Source organism: Zonotrichia albicollis, chromosome W, assembly GCF_047830755.1.
Source record: "Zonotrichia albicollis isolate bZonAlb1 chromosome W, bZonAlb1.hap1, whole genome shotgun sequence".
NCBI classification, from domain to species: Eukaryota; Metazoa; Chordata; class Aves; order Passeriformes; family Passerellidae; genus Zonotrichia; species Zonotrichia albicollis.
In genome coordinates this window covers 14,759,204-14,783,955 of record NC_133859.1, presented here as the reverse complement: position 1 = coordinate 14,783,955, position 24,752 = coordinate 14,759,204, and positions in this window count along the sequence as shown.

Below are 24,752 nucleotides of genomic sequence, written 5' to 3'. Positions count from 1 at the left end.
TTGTCTCCTGGAGTCACTCCTCAAAGGGTTTCTGGGCCTTCTTCACCCGGGAGTGATGAATCCAGGCGTTCTGCTCCTTGATTTTGATTGCAGTGAAGGTGGTGAGAAGCACTTGGAACGGTCCCTCCCACTGTGGTTCCAAGGTGTTTTCTGTAAGAGACTTAACATATACATAATCTCCAGGTTGTATGTTATGTACTGGCCCATCTAACTCCCGGCTCCGAGTTCCAGCCACATGTTTCTCAATTTCTCTGAGCTGTTTGTTTAAGGCCACCATGTAGGTGGCTAGTGTTACCTCTCCAATGTGGGTGGACATTCCCTTTTGTATTCCATATGGTCTTCCATAGAGTATTTCAAAAGGGCTCAACTTTTCTTTAGCTCGAGGTTTCGTTCGAATTCGCAATAGTGCTAGTGGGAGAGCTTGGGGCCAGGGCAGATTAGCTTCCTGCCCCAGTCTTATGATTTGCTGTTTAATCAAATGATTCATTTTCTCCACCTGGCCACTTGATTGGGGGCGGTATTTCTTGTAATAATACCCTGGTCACCTCTCTAGCTTTGACAGTTCTGTTGGGGAACGCTTCTGGCCACCCTGAAAATGTATCTGTCAATACCAACAAATATCGATGCCCCCCTTTCCTTGGGAGTTCTGAAAAGTCAATTTGCCACTGTTGTCCAGGCCCATGGCCTCTCCCAATCTGACTGAGTTTCGGCCTGGGGATATTTTTGGGGTTAGTCTGTAGGCAAAGATCACACTGTCGGGTCACCTGAGTAATAGTGGCATATAAATTTCTAGCAACAATTCTTTCAATCAGGTATGTGTATAGGGCATTTATTCCCCAGTGCGTTTTCTGGTGTTCTTCCCTTACTAGTGACCACAATAAATGGGAAGGGATTACCAGTTTCTTTTCAATGGTAGCCCACCCTTCTTGGTTATACGTCCCTTTTTGATCTTCAATTAATTTCTTATCTCTCTTGCTGTATTCTGGCTTACCTTCAAGGGAGATTTGTCCATCTGGAATTAGGACCCCTTCAGTAGCTACCTCACCCTTTGCTGCTTCTTTTGCCTCTCTATCCGCCAGCTCATTTCCTTCTTCCAATTCTGAGCTCACTTTTTGGTGCGCCTTAATGTGCATAATTGCTACCTTTTCAGGCAGCTGAACTGCTTCCAGCAGCTGGATTATCTCTTGTGCATGTTTGATGTTCTTTCCCTGTGAGGTCAGCAGTCCCCTCTCCTTCCAGATGGCCCCATGTGCATGTACAACTCCGAATGCATACCTTGAGTCTGTGTAGATGTTTATTCTCCTCCCTTTTGCCCTTTCCAAGGCAAGGGTCAGGGCAATTATCTCAGCCTTCTGCGCGGAGGTACCTGTTGGTAAGGGTCCAGACTCGATTACCTCTCTGCAGGTGGTCACTGCATACCCAGCATGTTGCTTCCCATTGGCAACATAGCTGCTCCCATCAGTGAACCAGGTCTCTGAGTCATCCAGAGGGGTATCCTTTAAGTCTGGGCGGCTGGAGTAGGTAGCTTCAATGGTCTCCAGGCAATTGTGGTGTACTGCCTCTCCTTGATTTCCACTGAGAAAGGAAGCTGGGTTGACAATATTAGTCACCACGATCTCTACATCATCTTGCTCTACCATGATGGCCTGGTATTTCAGAAACCTCTGCGGTGAAAGCCAGTGGCCACCCTTTACTTCCAGTACTGCGGACACTGTGTGGGACACTAGCACAGTCAATTTTTGTCCCAGGGTAAACTTGCGTGCCTCTTGAATGTTCAACACAACTGCTGCTACAGCTTTGAGGCAACCTGGCCATCCTTTGGCTGTTGCATCTAGCTGCTTAGAGAGGTAAGCAACTGCCCTTCTGTATGGACCCAAGTCCTGAGCCAGTATTCCCAGGGCAATTCCCTGTTTCTCATGGGAAAATAGGAAGAATGGTTTACTCACATCTGGAAGTCCCAAAGCTGGAGCTGACATGAGAGCATCCTTTAGCTGGTGAAAGGCCCGTGTTGCTTCTTTTGTCCACTGGAGATCTCTGCTTCCATTGGCAATAAGAGCATAGAGGGGTCTGACGAGCAGTCCATAATTATAAACCCACAGCTGGCACCACCCTGCCATGCCTAAGAGGGTTCGGAGCTCTTTTATTGTCTGGGGTTTTGGGATTTGGCATATGGCTTCCTTGCAAGCCTGCCCTGAAGTCCGTTGCCCAGCACTCACCTCGTACCCCAGGTAGATAACTTTCTGTTTCACTACTTGTGCCTTTTTCTTTGATAGTCTGTATCCTTGGAGTCCTAGGAAATTCAAAAGGCTTACCGTCCAGGCCACACATGCTTCCCTTGTCTGAGTGGCCACTAGAAGGTCATCCACATACTGCAAAAGCCTCCCTCCTTCCTGTGGAGCTTCCCAGGACTCCAGATCCTTTGCAAGTTGCTCCCCAAACAGAGTGGGGGAATTTTTCCAGCCTTGGGGTAGTCTGGTCCATGTGAGCTGGGTTTTGCGCCCACTTTTAGGGCTTTCCCATTCGAATGCAAAGATTTTTTGGCTGGCTTCATGGATGGGGAGGCAAAAGAAGGCATCCTTTAAATCTAGAACAGTGAACCAGGTTAGCTCAGGTGTTAGGCAAGTTAATAAAGTGTATGGATTGGCTACAACCAGATACAGATCTTCTGTTATTTTATTGACAGCCCTTAAATCCTGTACTATCCGGTATGACCCATCAGATTTCCGAACAGGCAGGATGGGAGTATTGAAATCAGATTGGCATTCTTTCAGCAATCCTAGCTGCAGAAAATTTTCAATTATTGGGCTGATTCCTTCCCTATCCTCTTTCTTTAGGGGGTACTGCTTGATTCTCACTGGTTGCACTCCCTCCTTGAGTTTGATTACTATGGGGGAGGCATTTTTCACCCTTCCTGGCATATCAGAGGCCCACACCCCAGGAAATACCTGACCTAATATTTCCTCATCAATTTCTTCCTTAATGCCAATAGCAGTCAGAGTTAAACTTAATACCTCTATGTACTTTTGATCATTCACCTTCAGAGTAATTTCCCCATTTTTGAATGTAATGGTTGCTTGTAATTGTTCCAATAAATCTCTCCCTAAAAGTGCCCTTGGTGAATTAGGCATGTACAAGAATTTATGAATACCCCATTGTTTTCCCAATTTATACCTCAGAGGTTTACAAAAATATGCCCTTTCAGACTGGCCAGTTGCCCCCTGCACTACAACATAATCATTTTCCACAGGCACTAAAGCTTTATTTAAGACTGAATATGTAGCTCCTGTGTCAACCAAAAATTCCACCCTTTTCCCTTCTTCCCCCAGCCTCATTGTTATAACCAGTGGATCCGCTGGGGCAGGATCCCCCGGTCCTCCTCAGTTGTTTTGTATGCGTGCAGCCATCTGTTGGTCACTCCTTCTTCGTTCTGGGCATTGGCCTTTCCAGTGACCAATTCTTTTGCAGATTGCACACTGGTTCTTGCCCAGCCGAGGTGGTCCTTGTCTCGGTGGGCCCTGGTTGTATTTCCTCTGCCTTTCCTCCTGTACCACTGCCACCAACCTTTTCATTCCTTGTTAATATCCTTCCTCCCGGTTACTAAACACTCTCCAGGCCTCCTCTAACAAGGCTTCAAGATTCCTCATGTCTGGTCCCCAAATTTTCTGAAGTTTACGCCTGATATCTCCAGCAGACTGCCCCGAAAATGAATTAACTAGTTAATTTGTCCCTATCTCAGACTCCGGATCTAATGATGTATGACGACGCATAGTATCCCTTAAATGCTCTAGAAATTCAGATGGAGTCTCAGAAGGCCCCTGCTTAAGCGAATATAAGGCAGACCAGTTTATGGTTTTTGGAATAGCTCTTTCTACCCCTGTTGCTATCCACTCTTGATACTCTGCTAATTTCTTTACCTCTGCCGACACATTAGGGTCCCATTCTGGGTCTTGGAGGGGGAAATGTTCTTTTACATCCAGCTGGGTGGCCTTACAGTAATCCTCTGCCAAATTCCCTGCTGTCTTTAAGATCAGCTGCTTTTCTGTTTCAGTGAAAGCATCTAGTAGTAGTTGGATGTCAGCCCAGTCTGGATTGTGCTGTTTGATAACATATCGTAGGCGTTTGGCAGTGAGTATCGGGTCAACACGATAATTCCTCGCAATCCTTTCCCATGCTTCTAAATCAAGGGTGGTGAATGGCACTTTAATCATTAATTTGGCCCCTTCTGGTCCCACTGCCTGTCGTAGAGGGGCCTGTAGCACTACTTGCCTCCTAGTTCTAGATGCAACTGGACTCCCACGGGTGGGGTGGGTTCTAGTAGATGTGCCTTCCCCACCTGAGTCCTCCTCCTTTTTGGGGAGGTTTCCTTCCTCCTCATCCTCAGTTTCAGCCTCAACTTCCCTAACCCCCCCCCCTCGGGGAGGAGCTGGAGGATATTTCACCCACTCAAATGTGTCCCGTTCTTGCTCCTCAGAACAATAGACCTTATCTGATCTCTTACACCGTTGTCCTATACTGCATGCTGAACAACAGCGTTTGATTTGCCCTCTCTTTGCCTTGTTATCCTTTTCAAGGGCCAAGACCAGTGGGTCTGAGGGTGCTTTAATCCCACAGTCCCTCTGCCACTCTTGGTGATTTCTTAAAACAAAAAACATGTCAGCATACGAGACCTCATCCCATTTACCTTCCCATCTTAAAAACAACATCAACTGCAGTAAAGTATTATAGTCCAGGGTTCCAGTGGGTGGCCACCTTGCTCCGTCCTCTAACCTATATAAGGGCCACCAGTGTGTGCAATACTGGATTAGATCCTTTTTATTCTCAGAGCCCCCCCGGCTAGTCACTTCTTTCCAGTGGGCCAAGATGCACCCTAAGGGGCTGGCCTGTGGAACTTCCTTGCTCTGGTTAGTTTCCATTATTTCCTTCTTGCCCTATCTTGCTTCCACCCAAACCTCTTTTCACAGGACTTCACAGTAGCTTCCCAGTCCTCCTCCCACACACTCCAAGTGGCAGGTATCAGATGCGATTTCCCACACACAAGTTTTAAGATCTTAGACTCTGAATCAGCTTGATCAGAAACCTCTAATCTACACCTGGGGCACGTGCCCCGTCGCCTGCTAGAACAACAATACCAGCGTTTCCCACAAACTACGCACCGTAATAATACCCACGCAGCGTGCCAGCCTCTTGATGCGCCAAAGGCTACTCGGAATTTCCCGCAAAAGCAAGCTATTCCATTTATTACAGGGAGCTCTAAATCTTCTACGGCAAGCTGTTCCCAGTCCAGACTTACAAGAGTGCCAGCTGAAGTCTGGTAGAGTTCCTCTAAATGAACTCGTTCGTCTCCCCTATCTATCCAATAATTCACCGGATTCATGAATTCCCAAGGGTCGAGTCCAAACCACTGAGGCAGAGGAACCCCTCGGGTTCGTCTAGCCACGGTGAAAGCATGCACAACCTACACCACAATTTACCACCTTTACTCAATAAACATCCTCACCCATGCTTTTCCACAGTTTACTCTGTTTTCTCAGTCGGGTGCTCCCCGCCCCCGCGCAGCCTGCTTCGGCTGGTGTTTACTCAGCCTCCCAAGCGGCGGGCAGAACCTTCGCCCCCCCGCGCAGCCTGCTTCGGCCGGCATTTACTCAGCCTCTCAAGCGGCGGGCAGAACCCCCGCACAGTAGAGCACTATGGATCTGCTCTCTTTTATATATCATACACTTTATACGCTTGCACAATTACAAATACAGCGCGCTGATCACACAATGCAACGTACAGCAACACAGTGTCCGGACACCACTCACACACGCACAAACAAAAGAAACATACTCGAGTTCAGCTCTGCCCTATCAGAACCTGAACTCTAATACACGCATACACGGGTTCACCCAGCTTACTCCAGAGCCACTGGCAGTCCTGCTCTATCAGGACAACGAAACGACGAACCCCGTCTCTAATACATCTGCTCTATCAGCTGATCCCAGACGTCTCTGGGTGGTTAATTCCCTTGCTCTCCTTCCTCCCTCCCCCCAGGGGCCCCTTAGTACATACCGTAACTTCCTCCGCGGCCAGCAGGTTCTTGTCTGTCCCGGCAGGAGGCAAGTCGAGGCGAGCGGAGCTTCCTCCAGGAAAATCCTGGGGCGCGCCTAGGAGTCCATCGGTCCCCCTCTGCCCCTGCGGGGACAGAGATGGAGATGGAAAGTATCTCCTGCTCCTGCCTGGCTCGCCAGAATGATTTGCGGAGAAAGGAAGAAACCTCACAACTTGTAAAAGTTGTAAAGCCCGGTATGCTTTTATTACGACGCGCGCCGGACGCAAGCCTCCCCAAAAGGCATGCGTGCCTCCGGAGGCTTTGAGTCCTCTTTTTATCCCCCTTCCAAATGCATATGCATACAGTTTCAAAATAAGTTCATACATATTCATTCTGCGTGACATTTAGCACTAGTTCTTCTTTCTCAGAGGAATTTCTAGGTCGGGGGCAGATTGACCTCGTGGTCTTTTCTGTTTTTCTTTCTCTGTCTCCTTGCTGTCTCTGGTATGCGGCCTCTCCTTCAGCTTTGGCTCTACAGACCCTTCACCTCTCCCAGACACTTCACCTAGTTCAGGATGGATCCCTACTCTGTCTCAGTTTCCTCACAAATTTTGTCTCAAACCGGGTCAAGAGGCAATGAACACTCCTCCTCCCTTACACAAACTGTCTCAAGTTGTAAAATCCCCCACATCGGGAATGTTATAAATAAAAAAATCTGCCAATTTTTTTTGGAAAGAAAAGAGTTGCAAAACCCGTTAAACCAGTTGCTGCTAAAGTTCTACCTGTTTGTTATTGTAATCACCGGCCATTCTCGTAAATTGCTCCTTTTGTATCGTATAGCTCTGCCTGAAGCTAATTGCCCTTCTCCAGACGGTGGGTGGAGGGGACATGGGGGGGGCATCAGAAGATGCAAAACAGCTTTGAGACCAGCATGCCATGGGAAGGAACCTCATCAAACTTATGGAAAAGGCCCCCAAAACAACGAGCCAATACAGAATTAAGAGGTTAGAGTGATGTCTGGACGTGAGGAACGGAGTGCCGAGCCTGCAGAGATGTTGAAAACCTTTGTGGCCCCTCACCCTAAGCAAGAAGACTTCAGCTGAGGCCAACACCCTGGATGACTGCCCCGAGGGTTGCGAAGCACGGCCATAAGCCCACTACTCTCGAGAGGACGGGACCCCCAGCTCTGCCCTTTAGTGGACAAAGATGCACATTCCTCCTCCACCTTGTCACCTTGGGAGAGACGACGGAGCCTGCAGATCCGTCGAGCAGCTTCCCAACCTTGAGCTGATCACTTTTAATAAAGGCATTAAAAGGAGAAAAAGTCTCCTGCCCTGTTTATTTCAGGGAAGGACACATACTCATGGGACATTGTCATGGTTTGACCCGGAAACAGGATTTCTGGGATGCTGTGTGGATGGGGCCAATGAGTGGTCAGTTTTGAATATTGCCATCTGGCCTAACCACTGGGCAAATGGGATCCACCTCCGAGAACACAGGGTAAAAGCAGGGCTCTCCCCCTGGCAGTTCCTCTTTGGATTTCCGGCGGTGAAGGAGTTGAGTCTCTCCCCCGGCCCAGTTGCTGGCTGGGCTGGGGGAGGGGAAAAGCCATGCAGCCCGGCCTGGGAGAGGTAGGCCTGGCCCCAAGGGTGGAAGGAAGAAAATAAAGAAATGCTGGGAAGCAATGGGCAGCCTGTTCTCCCCCCCCCCCCCCCCCCCCCTTTGGAGACAGACAGAGAATGTGCAGCCGGTGTTTGTGTGCCCTTACCTTGAAAGCAGTAAACATGTGCTGGCAGCAGGCAGCCCGGCTGAGGAGATGGTGGGGGGGTGCAGCCAGAAGTCCAGCCGCTTGGAGGAGTTTTTAACCCTTTTTTGGACAATCAAAATTTCACAGAACACTAACCCTTCCTAGACGAGATAAGAGTGGAGGAGGACGAAGGAGATGAGTGAGTGATGAAGGTCTGGACCAGAGAGAGAGACTGAGAGATGTTGGAAAGATGGAGAAGAGGGAGTGGCATTTGATGCTGGACTCTTTTGTGTAGCCATGGACAGAGCTATGTTCCCCCGGAATACAGAGACTGAGACCAGGGGGAGAAATGTCCCAGAGCCAAAGAAGATTCAGTGTGGGTACCCCTCGGCCCCAGGGGGTATATAAAATATGGGGGGGACAGATGTCCCAGAGGTGAGAGACTGAGCTTTTCTGGAACTGGACACAGCCTCCTTAAAAGGACAACCCTGGAAGCAGCCCTGATTCTGGTCCGGTGGTGAGAGCACCGGAACAAGGACGGAAAAGGCCACCACAACACATGGAAGGACTCCCTCTCCTCTCGAGGAACTGAAGTTGAGCATTCTAAAGGGTGGTGCTGGACCCAGATTGGATTTTGGATTGTATTGTATTGGGAAATTGGGGAGGAGGAGGAGGAGGAGAGTGTTTTTGTGAGGTTTCATTTTCCTTGTGTTTTTTTCTTTTTTTCTTTTTTTTTTTTTTCCCTTTTGTGTTGTGTGTAGTTTAGTAATTGTCTTTGTAGTTTAGTTAATAAACTTTTCTTCTTTTTTTTCAAGTGAGAGCCTGCTTTGTTTATTCCTGGTCAAAATCTCACAGCAGACACCAGAGAAGGTGTATTTTCATGTGGGCCTTTGGCCTTGTGCCAATGTCAAACCAGAACAGACATCCACATGAGAAGCAGCTGAGAAGGTGTCATAAACCATCAAAGACCTCCGAAGTGTCCCTGTTAAAGGTTAGGATTTTTCCTTTTTTTTTCTTTCTCTCAGGATATTTTTCTCCCGTTTGTTTCGTAAGAGATAATGACTGTACTTAAGAGACAGAAGATGTGGCTGGGATGGGGAGGGAAGGGGTCCAGTTTGCTGCAGTCTCTTAGCTGAGGAGTGAGCTCGCATATCGAAAGAGGTGGCGGGGGGGGGGGGGGGGGGGGGGCGGGGATCTGACTGGGGCTTGGCTGGGGGTCAGGAGCTGGGCTCGGCCATCTCTCTCCCTCGGCGATCAGAGGGGATACAGTTGTGGTTGTAGTTTTGGACTGCTGCTGCCCAGAGGATTCACTGCTACTGTGTTTTGTTCTTCACTGCTTACCGTTGGTGAGCCTCTGCTCACAAGAGCAGCCATTGAACTGGGACGTTTCAACACCCAACCTCACTGAGAGGAGCCTTCACCATCTGCTTGGGTGCCTCACGGGAAACCCGGGGCATCCACCACCCTCTCCCTCTCTCTGGAGGGAGTACCTCCTGGCTGCTTGTGGAAGCCCGGCTGCCGCTGCCATCACCAGGCCATCACATGGGACACATGAGAGCCAGGGGAAAACCTGAAACAACACACCCCCCTCACCACCACCACCTTCTGTTTCCTCCTGGGGCCACCCAGGCCCTGCTGTTTTCTGCTGATTTTTCAGGGGGTTTTCACTGCTTCAGGGTTTTTCCTACACTTTGTTTGCCACCCCAGGTGTGCTCGCCTCTGCTGTTCCAGTCTGCTGCTCCAAGGCTACTGCTACAGTCCAGTTCGCCACCAAAGGTGGCACTGAGACCAGCTGCTCCCTGTGAATTTTGCAAGAGGAGCCATCTTCTCTCTTCCTCATCACCCAAGCCACCATTGCCATGTGGAGAGCTCGTGCCACAGCGTCTCCTGCACCTGCAGGGGAATCATCGCACCTACCCTGCATCACCGAGAGCAAACAGCGCCCTCTTCCGGCTGTGAACATAACTACACCAAAGGAGAAAGTTGACAGGCGAGAGAAGGCTGTTATTGGGTTTCTGGTTTTGTTTGTTGTTGATGCTGTTGATGTTTGTTTGTCTTCTTTTATATATATATATACACTCTAGTAAAGAACTGAGGGAAGGAGGTCATATTTTCCATTCCAGGAAGGTTCTCGCCTTCCTTGGCAGACACCTGTCTTGTAAACCAAGAAAGTCCCCCAGACTCATTTCTCAGGCCTTGCACCAGTGGACTGTACATGATGGAAAGTGATGCAACATATCCAGAGTCTTGCAAGGGAGTGTTAAAATTCCCTCCTCGGGGAGGTACCTAGGCATTCTCACCTGGCCTGAATGTATCCATTGAACTCAATGTTTTGCAGGACCCTCACCACCAAGAAGTCCAGAGGAGGATGAATGGGACATCATTGGGATTCATGGAGTGGTGATATTTTCTACTTAATCTGTCTAATTGTCACTTTCTCTCCCTCCCTCCTCCTTTTTTCTATTTCTTTCTATCCCTTTCTCTCTCTCTACCTCATATTTACTGTTAAATAAAATCCATTCTATTGACTTCAGCATGTGGTCTCATTTGCACCTTAATTCAGGCAGAGGCATCTCTCTAAAAATTTTAATAAACCACATCATAAAAGGTTTGAGTCCCTATCTAAGCCTTAGTGTCCTCAAATGTTGCAGACAGGTAGAGAAATTATGAAAGACAGGTCTCATAAAATCAGGCCTGCTCTGTTAGATCAATGGCTGGCCTGTCATTTTTTCTAAGTGCAGCTAGTACTTTGCAAGTTCCCATGCGAAAACAATCTTGGTATTAAGAGTTCGTTAACATAACAATCTCTTCTTGGGTGAAAAATTACTGCACCTGCATAAGCATTAGATCTGTTCCATGAGAACCCACAAAAGAAAAATGTAAACAACCGGAACCTTAGCACATACACACAAATCACCTTCTGAGCAATAAATGAAGTAGTAAGAAAACTACCAGCCAATAGATGTTGCACATGAGGTCTGTGAAAACTGTATAAAATAAGTAACGTGAATAAAGATTCGGCTTTCCCTGCATGAAGAAAATGAAGGCTCACTTGATTTATTCCAATACGCAAACACAGTTTGGGTTGCTGCTACCGATGCCTAAAGAGGCTACCTGGAACAGAGGCTAGACAGTATTAAAAGAATAAAGTAGGTATTTATTAGAAGGGCCTTTGGAGGATATACCTTGGGCAGTACAAGAGCCCAGCTGTGGCTCTACCCAATATGGACCCAAGATGGATGCAAGATGGACAACCGGTCACGAGTTTTCACACTTTTATAGGTTTTGGTCCATTTACATATTGGGGTTAATTGTCCAATTACAGCTTCAGGTTATGTAGTCCCTTGCTCCTAGATTGCTTTAGTCAACTTGCCATTGTTTATACTTTTTTGGGCCCAAAGCTGCAACCGTGTCCTTGGTTCTTAGGCTGGAAAAGGATTGTTTTGTCTAACTAAACTGCGAAAAGAACTTGCTAACATTTCATATGAAGTTGAGAGTCACACTAAGGCAGTACAGAATCTGAAAAATAAGAAAGCTAAAACTTAAGGCACCACGTCAGCTACATTCTTCTAAGAGTATTGAACTATGGCTTGATAGGCACAGGCCAGGCCCCAGTGCAGGGTAAGGAGCTGCTGGTTTTCATCAGGGTAGGCAAAGCACCCTTTTATCAGGTGACATGTTAGTTTGCCAGGGTTGGTTACCTGTTCAGGGGTAAAGTCCCAGGTAATAGGAAGTGATAACCACCCTAGGAACCTGCCCAAATCCTTCCACGCACCCTGCCACCCAGGAACTGGATGCCTCAGAGTGCATTTTAATACCTCCTCACCTAAAGTTTGTTTTCTCTTTCACTGTGGCAGTGGGGGTTTGAAGATATTTGGTCTTTCCCTGCCTGTAGCAGTGGGGGTTTGACGAATATGTTTAGTCTGTCTAAAGTTTACCCCCTGTCTCGCTGTGACAGTTATGACAATTCCAGATTTTTCCCTGTCTATCCTCAAAAATCCTGTCCCTGTAGATTGTCTGTCATGGTTTGTTACACCTCTTTGTCCAGAAGGTTTGCTGTCTGTTATGATATTTCCTTTCTGTCATTGGTATGTAACTTTCCCGCTCCAGGTTATGTTTACATTTGTCACCCCAGACCCCTTCTATCCAGCCATTGATTCACTAGACAGTCTCCTCCCGGGATTCCACCCCCTCTCCATAAAAGCCGCTGTTTTTCTCTGTTTCCCGCCCTTTGCTGCTGCAACCTCTTCGAGCTGCTGGCACTCATGCTCCACCAGCACCCGCCCGGCGCAGCACAGCAGTTTGCAGCTTCGGCAAACACCCGCGCGGCGCGGCCCCGCTCCTGCCCGCACTCCGCCGGCACCTGCCCGGCACAGCACAGCGGTTTGCAGCCTCGGCGTGCCGCAGCTCCTGCCGTGGAAAAGTCCTGCTGTCGCCCGCGCTGCTGCGGCTCCTGCTATGGGAGAGATCGCTCGCCGGCGCTGTCTGCACAGCACTGCCGCTGACCAGAAAGTATTGCGTCATCTGCCTCGCTTCGGCGCTGCTCTTGTCGCAGGAAAGAATAACTCCTGTGCCACGCTGCCGATCCCACACAGCACCCCCTCGACACTGCTTCTGCGCGGCAAAGAAATATAGCAGCTCGAAGACGCAAGAAAAGAGTCCTTCCTTTTTCCTTTGCCCTGATCCTTCGGCGTTGGGTCCACATTTATCGGCCGCTCCTGGTGGTCCGGGATCCCAGCCAGTAGCCGAACCACGATCCTGCCTGCCAGCGGCAGAGATAGGGCGTGGCCACTCCTGGTGCGCATGACGATTGACTCCTGCGATCGGGATGCAACATCATTACACCAGGATGACACCAGATTTCACGAACTCCATAATGGACCAAGATTATTAGCTAACATTATTAACAGTATTAAACAGCTTACACAAGGCTCAGCAAGGACTATGGGAGCCTGCATTATAAAACTATTCACATCAGTCTCAGGTAGGCAGGGGGAGGTGTATTCCCTCATCGTCCCCAGAAGACAGTTCCCCCATGTGACCATGGTCACAGGGGTTTTCAGGTGAAGGAAGAGATGAGAATGTTGACTCCATGATCAGAAGGCTTGATTTATTATTTTATGATATATATATTACATTATAACTATACTTAAAAGAAATAGAAAGAAAAGGTTTCCTCAGAAGGCTAGCTAAGAATAGAAAAGAATGATAACAAAGGCAGCTGTCTCGGACTCTGTCCGAGATAGCTCCGTCCTTGATTGGCCATTAATTATAAATATCCAAGATGGGCCAATCACAGGTGGACCTGTTGCATTCCACAGCAGCGGATAACCATTGTTTACATTTGTTGCTGAAACTGCAGCTTCTCAGAAGGAAAAATCCCAAGAAAGGATTTTTCACAAAAGATGTCTGCAACACCCCCATGTGTTGGTTTTGCACAGCCTGGTTTTTCATATCAGGGGTCCACAGAGGAGGCTTCTGTAAGAAGCTGCTAGAAGCTTCCACCATGTCCAGCAGAGCCAGTCCTTGATGGCTCTGAAGATGCACATGCTGCTGGCCAAGGCTGGGCCAATTAGAGATGATGGTAACACCTCTGTGATAACATATTTAAGAAGAAAATCAAAACAAAGTGGGGCACAATTTTTTCTAGCCAGAGGAGAAGGTGAGAAAGTGTGAGGGAAACAACATGATGGCACCAAGGTCAGTAGAGGAGGGGGAAGAGGACTTCCAGGTGCCAGAACTGAGATTCTTCTGCAGGCCGTGGTGATCACCATGGTGAAACAGGTTGTTCCCCTGCAGCCCATGGGGGTTCACGGGGGATGCAGAGATGCACCCGCAGCCTGTGGGGGAGGTGCCCACACGGGGGCAGGTGGATGCCTGGAGGAGGCTGTGATCCAGTAGGAGACCCAGTGGAGAGCGGGGGGCCCTGCTTCCAGGCTGGAGCAGCCTGTCCTTGGAGGACTGCACCCCGTGGAAGAGAGACTCACTTTGCAGTCATTTTGGGAAGACTGCTGCTCATGAGAGTGGAACCACACTAGAGAGGTTTGCAGAAAGCTGTCTCCCATGGGAAGAGACCCCATGGTGCAGCAGGGGAAGGATTCCTCTCCCTGAACAGCAGAAGAAAACCCTGGGTGACAAACTGACCAAAATCCCCATGCCCCTGTCTCCCTGTGCTGTCAGTGGGAAGGAAGAAGGGGTTGGAGGAAGAAGAGGTGGTTTTAAGAGCTAATTTTACTCTCATTATCTTCCTCTGCCAGGACTCATCCCCCTACGGGCCACCAATTGTTGGCGTCGGTGCTTGGCACCAATCTGACTCTCACTGTCAGTTTATCATCTTACTGTAAATCCTTCTCTCTGTGAGTTCCCACAGGCAGCTTCTCGCAACACTGACTTATTTTCTTTCTTCTGCATTGCTGGCTGACTTCTTCCCGTCCCTTGCACAACTGCCTAACCCTTACTGCTCCCTGCAGCACAGCCAACAAACTCCAGCTCTCCTCTCAGTCATCTAACCCACTCTTTTATAACACCCATCCTTATTGGACATAGCTGTGACCTATTAAAGGCAGGCCTGATCCTACTCTTTGGTAATTAGTACAGCTGCAACCTTCAGCACTATCTCTATTCTCCTACAATCCATCCTCCCACACTCCTCTGACTTTGTTAGCAATAAATTCACTTTGTACTTCTAAGTTGAGCCTGTTTTGCCCTTTTCTCCCAGTCCTTATCTCTACTCATGAAGCCTTCATTAATTTTTTCTCTCCTCTGCCCAGCTGTGGCAGGGTAGGGTGAGTGAGAAGCTTTAGTGGGTGCCTGGCATTTGGCCAGTGTCAAACCACAACACCCCAGCATAACAGGGCCACCAGTGTAAGGGCAAAGCACAGAGCCACTGTTTGTATTAACATGTTCCCAAACTCAGCAAAATAAAGAGATAAGCAGTGCAGCTGGCAAACTCCATGTCCTGTTGTATTGCAGTAAATAGTTATTTAGTTGTTTGCACTGGGTGCTTGGTAATTTGCACTGTTCACATGATTTGTATCCTGTAATATCACATGGCCTTCCCCCCCCTAAGTCTCAGTGTTGGTGGTCTCTTCCTAGTTTGCCCCTCCCCTCGCCCCTCCTCACTTGTATTCCATTGGCTGTGGCCCCCTTCCTCTGCCCCCCTTCTCCTCAGCTTAAAATTCCCCCCCCTCCCAGGAGGAGATCCCCACTTCTTTTTCACCTGGGAAGTCACCTGGACCACCTGGTATCTCCTATCTAGGAAATAAAATAGGACTTCGTTCCCGAGAGGAAAAGAGCACCTCAGACTTTTGCTTTTGTCCTATGTAAGATTGTAAGGGCTAAGGTCCATAGCTAGCTGGATTGGACCTGAACAGCCCTTCAGATTCAATCTTTCAATGTCCCACAAAGGAGCTTGCTACTCGATAACTACTATTTACTGTAGCATGCAATATATATATATCAATATAAAACTGTCTCACTCCACATTGCATGCCAAAGAGAACTGTAGTGGGTGCACTTGGTGGGTAATGGAAAAGGATGAGGAAGTCCAATGTGTATGAAATAAACGGGGCAGGAGACTTTTTTCTCCTTTTAATGCCTTTATTAGAAGTTATCAGCTCAAGATTGGGAAGCCGAACGGGTCTGCAGTCTCCGTCGTCTCTCCCAGGGTGACTCGGAGGAGGAGGATATGCGCAGCTTTGTCCACTAGGGGCAGAGCTGAGGGGCCGGTCCTCGTGGGAGCCTTTTGGCGTGACCCCGATCGCGTCTCTCCACCGCCTCCCGGCTCCGGGTCTTGGTTTAAGATGATTTCTTTGCTCAGGATGAAGGGCAACAAAGGTTTTCAGCATCTCTGCAGGCTCTGCACTCTGTTCCTCACATCCAGACATCATTCTAATTTCTTAATTCTGTATTGGCTCGTTGTTTTTGGGGTCTTTTTCCGTAAGTTTGACACTTCCCATGTCATGCTGGTCCCGAAGTTATTTTGCATCTTCTGATGCCCCCCCCTCCCACATCTTGTCCCCTCCCCTCACTGTCTGGGGAGAAGAGCCAGTAACTTAGCCCTAGCCAGGGCCTTTACTGATACAAAAGGAATGATTAACTACAACGCCCTGTGATTATCATAACAAACAGGTAGCACTGTAGCAGCAACAAGTGGCTTGACTGGTTTGCAACTCTTTTTCCTCAAAAAAATCGGCAGAATTTTGTTTATAACAGTGTACGTCAAGGTGATTTAGTCCTGGGTGAAAATAATCTATGATTTGAATTGTATGATGCCAGAGTTACATGGTCTATGTCACCACTGCTGTGACTGTCATATGTCAAAGGTAGCAGGAATTCCAAACTGCTAGCCAAGCTAGAGGAAAGAGGCGGAATTCATTGCAATGCTAAACCCTTTAACCTAGCACAAAGGGACTGGGATGGGGAATGTAATGGATATAGCTTTAAATTGTTGTAACCCATGATTTGAGTTGCATGTTGTAGGAATTACTATGGCAGGAACCACCCAAAACCAATGGAGGAAGAGTCTCGCAAGAAGTAGCACAAGTGCAGCAGTGATGTGACCTGAGCTGGCTCCATGCAGCACACCACCTCTCCTGTTCTGAGTGATCACCATTAACACATGGAGCCTAAAGTCATGGACTAAATCAACTCAGTGGACATTTTCTGGACATTTTACAGACATTTAACAGGAGTAGTCTGTAGACTAAGGGAATTATATCTATGTGTTGTAGCAAAGGATGGGAAGGGGCTTGTATTGGGCTATGTTTTGGATTTATGACAAAACCAATGTTGATAACAGAGGGAAGTGTTAATTATTGCTGACTGGTGCCTAAACAGAGTCAAGGCCTTTTCTGCTTCTCATACTGCCCTGCCAGTGAGGAGGCTGGGGGCACACAAGAAGTTGGGAGGAGTCACAGGTGGGACAGCTTACCCCAAGCAACCAAAGGAATATTCCATCCCCTATGATGTTGTGCTCAGCAATAGATTGAGGGGATGAAGGTTTTGAGGGGCTGTCATTGATTGGGGACTGGTTGTGCATTGATCAGTTGGTGGCAAGCAATTGTTTTCTCTTGCATCACTTGTTTTTGATTTTTTGTTTTCTTCTCTCTTGGTTTGCTTTTTTTTTTTTTTTAGCTAATTATCTTTTTTTTTTTTTTTAATTCAACCCATGTGTTTTCTTATTTATAGTCTCCCTACTTTACTCCCCAGCCCACTGCAAGGAGAGTGAGTGAGTGACTGTGTGGTGCTTAGTTGCTGGCTGGAGTTAAGCCATGACACTGGCATTTGCTTACATAGTATCAAGGCTTTCTCTGTTTATCCCTTTGGCCCACAAGCAAGTAGGCTGAGGTGCACAAGAAGTTCTGAGGGGAGATGTGGTATTGCACTAAATAGTTATTTAGTTGTTTGCACTGGGTGTTGGGAAATATGTTATTGGGTCACATGGAAGGTATATTCCCCCTCACATGGTTTCTCCCTCACCCCCCTAGTCTCTGTATCCCTGGTGGTCTGCTCCACGGGTGGTCCCTCCCCTCGCCCCTCCCCAGTGTTATCCCATTGGCCGTGGTCATCTTTCCCCGCCCCCATCACCTGGGGCATAAAACCCTACCACAGGTGAGGCTCCGCCTCTTTGCTACCTGGTGGTCACTTACCTCAGAAGTGTCCCTGGACAAGCTAATAAACTGGATACTCATCTCCTCATGGCAGAGAGCGCTCTTCGTCTTTTATCTCGTTCATGCGATTCTGTGTGGACTTTAGTATTGAACGGGCCGGCTCTGGATTACAATAAGCCTAGAGACCCACGGATATTGCAGGGGGACAACCAGGACAGCTGACTTAAAGTGACCATTGGAATATTCCACACCATATGAAATCATGCTTAGCAATATAAGCTGGGGAAAGAAAGAGGAAGGATTTTGGAGTTATGATGTTTGTCTTCCCAAGAAATCTTCATGTGTGATGGAGCTGTGCTTTCCTGGAAATGGCTGAACATCTGCCTGTTGATGAGATGGAGTGAATGAATTCATTATTTTGCTTTGCTTGTTTGTATGGCTTCTGCTTTACTTATTAAACTAACTTTATCTCAACTCAGAAGTTTTCTCACTTTTACCCTTTGGTTCTCTTCTCCATCCCACTGGGAGAGAGTGAGGGAGTGGCTGTTTTGTGCTTTGCGGCCTATCAGGTTTAACCCACAATACCTGTGATGGTAACTGGTAAGCAGTCTTCCTGTCTTTATCTCAGTCCACAGGCTTTTTCATCCTATTTTTACCCCCTGTCCTGTTGAGGATGGGGTGTGAGTGAGCAGCTGGGTGGGCATCTGGCTGCAGTCCAAGATCAGCCCCATCACATAGACTGGGCACTTCTATGCATGTGCATTTACTACTGTTGGGGAAGATGAAACAGGAAAGCCTTATAAATATGATTGCCTGGCAAAAGATTTTGAGAATATAGAAACTATAAGCGAGATTGAAATGAAAGCAAGCTTTGAGATCCCTTAGTTACTGAACAACAGGAAAACAATGGTGTGGCTGACTGAAGGTAATCCTGTTTTGATGAAACAAGACCCTCTGCTTGCAGGCAGGTCCAATGGTCCGAGCAGACCCTGCCAGCTTGGCAGAAGGGGTCCAAAGAGTAGTTTTTAGGGTTTAAAATGTAGCACAGTATGGTAATGTAGTGATTCTTATAGGCTGTATGGAAATGTTATAGATTTTGTATATTGTACTAGATTGGTTAGTGAGAATCAGAATATTCAACACAGAAGATGATTTACTGTATTGTAACAGGAACTTCGCTCTCTTAGCTCTTGCCTTTTACTCTCTTACCCCTTTTACTCTCATATGCTTTTGCTCTCTTACCCTTTTACTCTCTTACCCTTGTTTTGCGGAGAAAAAAAGAACTTTACAACTTTGTGAAAGTTCTAAAGCTGGTATGTTTATTATTACAGTGCCGGACGCATGCAGAGACTGCTCTCTTCAAAAGGCATGCGTACTTTTGGGAACTTTTGGTCTCTTTTTATCTTTCTTTCAAATACATATGCATACAGTTTCACAATAGGTTCATACATATTTGTTTTTACGAATTTCGCATGACATTTGCTGCTAGTTCTTCTTTATTAGAAAGAATTCTTAGGTCAAGCTGACTTGCTCTCACAGCAGTTTCTGTCTCTCTTTATCTCTCCCTGTCTCCCCTGTCTCTCTCTCTCTCTCATCTCTGTCTTTCATTGACGCAGGCCAGGCTACACAGGCTTAAAGATGTACCTTTCTCTTAAATCAAAGAGGATTTCTACTCTAGGAGATTTTTACTTTGCCTCATTCCCCCTTTCCTAAAAGGAGGAAGTAAATTCTTTTACTTCGTACAAATTCTTATGACAACAAGTGTACTTTAGTGCTTTACCATGAGACAGAGTAAAAATCCATTTTGAATTAGGTGAAGTGTCTAGGAGAGGTAAAAAGTCTGTAAGGCCAAAGCTGAAGGGAAAAACTGCAGGGCAGAGATAGTGAGGAGACAGAGGAAAAAAACCCAGAAATGGCCACAAGGCCGGTCTGCCCTGACCTAATAATTCTTTTGATAAAGACGAAGTGGCAATAAATGTCACGCGGAATGAATATGTATGAACGTATTGTGAAACTGTATGCATATGTATTTGGAAGGGGAGATAAAAGGAGATCTGAAGTCCTCAGAGGTACGCATGCCTTTTTTGAGGAGAGCAATCTCCGCATGCGTCCAGCGCTGTAATAAAGATACCAAGCTTCACAACTTTTACAAAGTTGTGAGGTTTTCTTCTTTTCTCCGCAAAACAACCATGTACATTTGATAATGGATAATCTTAAACTTATTCTAACTAATAAAACTACAGTAGGATGACACAACTTATTAAAGATTCTCTTTGCATTTGGTGACTACTCAAAGACTACATTTTGTTAGTGATGATCTGCATTTTGTTTTATTTTTTGCAGAATTCTAGTTATTTCCTTTTGTATCACATTGGACAGTTCTCTTTGCTTTCTTGAGTTTTTCTTCAAGATCTTCAGTAGGTCATTGTTTTACTATTGTAAGGTCCATTCTAATAGGAGTAGGTGATAGTCTGTTATTTATTGTGTAATTGGTTTTAATCAACTGGTGGGATGTCACTTGGGCTAAGTACGAAACATCACACTCGATAATCTTAAAAAAATACGAATACAAAAATTAGAATGATTTCTACTAGACAAAATAACATCGTTATTATCAATCTTTACAGTAGCACAAGCAGTTCTCAGGCACACACAACTTTTACCAGTATATATGAGCACAGTTTTCGGGTCAGTGACTGGATGAATTTCGAAGCGGCAAATACTCTGTTCAATGTTTAGACACGCATCTTGGGCCTTAATAGTATTACTTTCACAAATGAATTCTAGCTGTAATGCAGTATTTTAAGTTTATTGTTTGCCACTTTTAATTCACTTTTTGTGCCCACACTCTATGTTCTGAAGGGTAGAGCACTGTTTTTTCATTATTTAATCTTAGTGCAATGATGGGATGGATAACGTAAACAGTGGCATTACGTATGGTAAGCACAAAGGCAGTGGCTACATTAGAAGCAGGATCATAGGTGAAATTTACTATAGTTTACTAGGATTGAAACTTCTTTTCAAAATCAATCGCATTATCTCAGATAACTTTCTAAATTTCAGCTGGAAAATTACTTTCTTTTCTTTTCTGTATGATCAGAGCTGCTGTTGCCTGCATCCATAACTGTTCTTGTATACACCTGAAAGCTAAAGACACATTATCTTGAACTGTACTAAGTGTTTCTGCTATTAACTTGTGGTCTTGGTCTTCGGCCTTTTCGTACTTTCTTTCTTTGGCAGTACTTTTGAAATCTGCTACTGGCTAGTTCCTAATGCCAATATTGATGACTGTAAAGGCAGCTTGGATTTTGTTAGGCTACCTGCTGCAGTGGCCAGTTTATTCATCAGTATTTTTGAATCAATTCCATTTAAAGCTCCTAATCCTGTCCCTAATATCTCAGTTAGATCCTTTCTTATTCTGCTCCTGAGATATGCCTTTCTTTGTAACCACGTTGTCCAGCCCTCAAAGGATGTTTTTAGGAAGGAGGAGCAGACTGGTTGGGTTTTTGAGATGTTAATTTGCATTATCAACTCCACACGTTTGAGAGACCATTCTGGATTGAATAATAGTTGTTGTTCACTCACATTCTTTACTCCATAGGGGCCTATTTCGTACACTTTAGGTTCAAGTTTGGGTTGAGTCTGAACTATTTGAGTCTTAGCATGTGTTGTATAAGGCCCTGCTGTTGTAAAAGTGCAGTGTCTACTTTGAATTTAAATGAAAGTCTGATAGCAACTCAATCTCAAAGGCAGGTCGCTTCTACAGGCTGTATCAAGGTGAAATTACACTAACAGTCTGATTCACTTAGGCTATCACAGACTTCCTGGTGTTCATATACACCAGGGGAGGTTCAGACACTAATTGCATCTGGTCTCTCATAATCCGTCCTATTGATGACCTGGCACCCTACTTTGATTGCTTCTCCTCTCATTCTTTGAAGTGTCCACAGTTCTCATTGTTGCTATTCTTCCTTCTCATATACTCGATTCTCGTGGATTGCTACAGTGGATAGGTTTAAATCTTTTATCTCAGAAAGTTCTCTTATGGATCTAGTATACTGATTAAAAGCCTGGGACTAAGGCCATTCAGCATTGCTTTGGATAGAGGTACTCTCTAGTTCTAAAACTTGTTATAATTACATCTACAACAATTCTGTAAATCAAAGTATGAACTACTTTTTACCACAATATACCCATTTTGCCTGAGTAAGTGTTAGTCTCAGTTGATTGTCTCTTGGTGTCACTCTCTAAGGGGCTTCTGGGGCTTTCTTTACTCGAGAGTGTTGGATCTAGGCATTCTGCTCTTTGATTTTGACTGCGGTGAAGGTGGTGAGAAGTACTTGCAGTGGTCTTTTCTACTGTGGTTCTAAAGTCTTTTCTGTAAGAGACTTAACATATACATAATCTCTAGGCTATATGTTATGTACTGGTCTGTCTAACTCTTTGCTCTGAGTTCCAGCTACATGTTTCTCATTTTCTCTGAGATGTTTGCTTAAATCCACTATGTAGGTGGCTAGTGTTATTTCTTTAATGTGGGGCGACATTCTCTTTTGTATTCTATCCAGTCTCCCATAAGGCATTTCAAAAGGACTCAGCTTTTTTTTAGCCTGAGTTTTAGTTTGAATTCGCAGTAGTGCCAGTGGAAGAACTTGGGGCCAGGGTAGATTAGCTTCCTGCCCCAGTCTTGCAATCTGCTGCTTAATCAAATGATTCATTTTCTCTACTTGGCTGCTTGATTGGGGCAGTATGGGGTGTGAAGTTCTCAATCTATGCTTAGGTGGCTACTAATCTGTTGCACTGCTTTGGAAATGAAATGTGATCTTCTATCAGAGGACATTGTGGCTGGAACTCTGAAGCGTGGTATTATTTCTTGTAATAACACCCTGGTCTTTTCTCTACCTTTGACAGTTCTGGTGGGGAATGCTTCTGGCCACCCTAAAAATGTATCTATCAATACCAATAAATGCTGATACCTCCCTTTCCTTGGAAGTTCTGAAAAGTTAATTTGCTACTGCTGTCCAGGCCCATGGCCTCTCCTAGTCTGGCTGAGTTTTGGCCTGGGGGTATTTTTGGGGTTAGTCTGGAGGCAAGGATCACACTGTCAGTTTACCTGAGTAATAGAGACATAAATTCTTGACAACGATTCTTTTAATCAGATGTATGTTCTAGAAAGCCTGTGGAAACTACTACTTCAAAGTCAACCCTTTGTTTTGATGCACTCTGTATTACTGGCAGCCTTGGTTATTCTGGGAACGGAGCTACACTTTAGAAAAGGCTTTTAAGTAGTCAGGCTCCAGTGTGTTTTCTAGTGCTCTTCTTTTACTAGTAACCATGAAAATTGGAAGGGATTACTAGCTGTCATTCAATGGTAGCGTGTTGAGGTGTGTTGCAATGTCCTGTTTTAAACTTCCGGTCCCTTCCCAGGTGTGCCTATACCTTCTCCCTTCCCCCTTGCCCCTCGCTGAGTGTGCCCTGTCAATCAGGCTAACATACCAGCAAGGCGTCGTGTGATTGGTCCCTCAGGCCTGGGGGACATTGGCCCGTATAGGTGTCCCTAGTCCCTTGAGACCCTGCCCCTTCACCTGGTTGGTGGCTCACCTGTCCCCTCCCCTTCCCCTGCCCTTAAAAGGTTAATGAGACCATGCGGCCTGCATTCTGTTGGAGGAATTGCCCCGGCTCAGACCTCTGTAACCGTGGAATAAACATCTGGATATAACCCTCCAGCAGAATCCTCCCTTTCTTATCTTCACCATCGCCAGAAGCTCTCTCTCCTGAGGTAAACGGAGTCCTGACAAGCCTGGACTTGTGCCTGTGCCCCGCTGCACTCTCCAGCAGCCAAGGTATCTCTGGGGTAAAACACCACAGTGCTGCCTTTGGCCCAGCAGCGAGGGTCAGAACTGGCCCAGGCACCATCTAACTGGTTATATTGGGATTCATATTCCAATAGTAGCGTACCCCTTGTGGTTGTATGCTTCTTTTGATTAGTAATACTGTATTCTGTCTTACTTTCGAGGAAAATCTCTCCATAATTACTTCAGTTTATGCTGCTTTCTTTGCTTCTCCATCTGCTAGCTCATTTCCTTCTTCTAATTCTGAGCTCACTCTCTGGTGTGCCTTAATATGCCTTTTCAGATAGCTGAACTGCTTCTAATAGCCAGATTCTCTCTTCTTTCTTTGTGAAGTTAGCAGTCTCTTTTCCTTCCAGATGGTTCTATGTGCATACACAACTCTGAATGCATAGTTCGAGTCTGTATAGATGTTTATTTTCTTTTCCTTTTGCAGTTTCTAAGGCGTGGGTCAATGCATTTATCTCCGCTTTCTGTACAGAGGTACCTGTTGGTAAGGGTCTAGACTCTATTACTTCTCTGCAGGTAGTCACTGTGTATTTAGCATGTCGTTTTCCACTGGCAATGTAGCTGCTCCTGTCAGTGAACCAGGTCTCTGCATCATCCAGATGAGTGTCTTTCTGTTGGAAAAAGAAATGAAATTTAGCAAAATGTTTTATTATAGTTTAGTTATGAGTTGTGTGTGTGAATTGGTTGGTTAAAAATAGTTTTGTAGCCGTTGATATTATGTGTGGGTAACTTAGCAGGTAGTCTTAGGAACTTAGATAAACATTAAACCAGGGTAGGAGAGTAAAGAAGACTAACCGGTTTGGGGGCAGCATACAATAGGACAAGCAGAAGATTTATGATTTTGCTTGTGAACTAGGGAATGTATTACAAGGGGTCTGTCGCTTGGCAAATGGGCACTGTTTCTTGGAGACTCTGTTATGAATTGCATGTATATAAAAGGAAAACACCCGTGTGTGAATTTTGGGGCTCTGATTTGGGGACGCTAGTCCGCAGGCCCCCGGGCCCTTCAATAAAGCGCCGCACAAAACTTACCCGAGTTTTGTGTCCTTTATCAATCAGGCAACAGTTTTCTGGCGACTGCGGCAGGACTTCAAGGGTAGCCGGGGCGGCTCGCATCTCGATCCACTCCAAGCCGGCGCCGAGCATTTCTCAGAGGAGTCATCGGTCGTGCCCAACCCCCGCGCCTGTCGGACGACTGTATAAGGTAAGCCCGAAGGTGCTTTATATTGAAAAAGGTGACAATTGGATTTGGATTTGGTGGTTAATGGAAAAAGCCTAGGCTCCGGCCATAAGACGTCTAAGGTACGCAGGTCCGGAACTCGCCTCCTATTTTTTTTTCTTGGGGAAGGACGGCGAGAAGGTATATTGGTTTATTGGGAGTAAAGGTGGAATTAAAATCAAAGGCTGTAATATGATGTCTTTTAAAACTTTTAAAACCTTAGTGCAGGCCAATGGTAAAATACCTGGAAATACGCCATTAGGTTGTATTTTGAAACAATGGAAAGGTGAAG